Below are 2,665 nucleotides of genomic sequence, written 5' to 3' on the forward strand. Positions count from 1 at the left end.
GGTTAAATTCTAAGTGACACAGTCTGAACTTTCTATAATAATAATTTAGATTCAACAATCAAACTTTCTTTATGAAGTATAAAAAGCCACAGGAAAGTAAGGCATAACAAAAAAATGCAATTATAGCTAAAATGTTGTTTTTATGAAATTATCTAACAACACAACATGACTTATGTAACGTTTACAGTCTGGTACATTTCAGGAGAAACATTATCAGTGTTATCTTGTATGAAGTTATTTCATCAAGTTATAGGTTTTTATTTTGTTCAAAACTGCTTACACTAAATTGTAAACCTGTTGAATGTAAACATATCATTAAAACAATGTACAAAGCTTTCTAAATCAGAACTGATAACCATATGAAAAATTGAAGATAGGTCTACCAAAGCATTTAAAATTATTAATATAAATTCCATAAAAATATGTTTACCATAAATTGTGTTGTTAAACGAACACATTTTACTTAATACTTATTTGGCATATGTCACAGGCATGTACATGTTTGTACGTTTGAAGAAAGTAAAGTCTTCTGATGAACCCAACCTTTAAATCATCTTTGTTTCCCCTCTGTGACATATGCTTTGGTATAATAGGTTAGTAGGTAGGTTACTATTAGTTTGTATTTTTTTAATTGAATTTGTTATTTTTTATCTGAATTAATAGGAAAAAACAGACAATATGACTGTTTAGCAATTAATATTCAATAAAACTGACGACGAATCGATGCTCGATACATGGGGTTATTCTTGCTCTGTCTTTTTGGCATCAGTCCTTTATCGCATCGGTCTTTAATCGTCTTTAACTGACTTGCACCCTTGTTTAAAGCGACGAGTCAAGTTTTGGAACCGCACCGTATTGTAATGCATTGTCTTAAAAAACTTATATATAATTATGTTGCAGAATAGACGAGGTTCGACCGAATGTTGCAATATACCCTTTGCTGTTAAATTAAATCCGCCTTTTTTTATCACTCTAAAATAGACAAAAGCACAACACATGGTCATTCCAACTTAGGCGTAGAAAGATAAGTTAGCTCTTTGGTATATATGTGTCACTTTACGGGATAGCATAGCTGTGCACATTTGACCGATATTGGTGTGAATGATGTAATACCTCGAAAATGTTTTGTACGATTTAAAGAAAACTCACGCAATTATGAATTATAGCAAATAACATATTATATCGGCTATAGAGGTAAGACAACCTGTGAGACTTGTTTCACTTCGTGATTGTTTAAAGAAGCTTGAATATTTTAAAAAATTTAAAAATTGACATAAGTCTCTGTTTTGTTATGGTTTTAAAGACAATGTTTTTTGTTTCAAGTGAATATCCCTAGTATATTTCAGAATGTTTGTTGCAGACAAAACTTTAATATAATATTTTGTTTTCAAATTAAAACATTTTCAAAATTTTCATGAGGAACAACATTGATCTGGAGACGTGCTGCTTCAAGTTGTTGTTGATTTTGTACAGAAAAATATGCTTGTAAAACTTTTATCGAAGGTGTAGGATATCTCTACTGTTCTTCATTGAAAAATTAACAATTATCTCGCTATAAAGTGATCAGTATTTCACATTCGTTCGCTCGAACTCGGAGGGCACTGTGCAGATTTGTTCGAGAGATCGGTAGTTCGAGCCAACCGAGGTCAAACTATTATTACGATTGCCGTCAGCGCAAATTTACGCACTGCGCCGGGTATGCGTTACCATGCTTTTTTTTTAAATTACTATATAATTACGAGTGAAAGGTTGACATTTTTGAAATATTGACTGCCGCAATTTGGTTTATTTTTGATCATCCTTCGTATGTCTTTATTATAAATGGCCCTTTATAACATAATGAACAATGTGGAAATGATAAAAAAGTAATAACTTATGTTAAGCTTAAATTATATAAGGTATGATTGTAATGTTATTCTTATAATGTGAATTTTTTTTAACTTAAATGAGCAATACATGGGCGTACATTACTTATATAATAATATACTTGTAATTTAATTTGTGATTTTTCAAGTTTTCTGTTTTATAATAATCATAATTATAATGTTTGTATTGATTCTTTCATAACAAGTAAATATAAATTGTAATACATCTTTGGAGTACTTCATTCTTTATAGTCTTTTGTTTTATGTATTATAACTACACTGCATGGCATAGAACATGTATATAAGATGAATGAACAAACTAGCACCTTGTCTAGACAATAGTTAAGACACGAGAATAGATATTGTTAAGTACTTGAAACAAAATGATGTATTCGTTACACTGAAGTACAATAATTGTCAAGACCTGTAGATCTTATGTTGGTGAGTAGTGTGATGCGGGACTAGTGTTGGCTTTTAAATAGACGTATACGTTCCTTGACTTCTTACATTATAATCCCAACAGAAACATTTAACTTTCTCATAAGTTAGTGTATAGAGGTGGCGTTTGGCAGCATTAATTTATGAAAATGCATATGTTCTATGCAAATATTTTTTTCAAAAATGAAGTTGTTATAACCAGGTTCTTTAAAGACAATGCTGACTTTAGGACATGACCTAGACTGTGTATACCAATTTCGTAAATGCTTACGAAGGAAATATTGTTTTCCGTTGGATTTCGAAGTAAGCTGTTTCAAGCGGCTTTAAATGAGTAAAGACAATGACATAATATGAAATACAAA

Source organism: Ruditapes philippinarum, unplaced genomic scaffold, assembly GCF_026571515.1.
Source record: "Ruditapes philippinarum isolate M1 unplaced genomic scaffold, ASM2657151v2 ctg4176_1_1_1_1, whole genome shotgun sequence".
NCBI classification, from domain to species: Eukaryota; Metazoa; Mollusca; class Bivalvia; order Venerida; family Veneridae; genus Ruditapes; species Ruditapes philippinarum.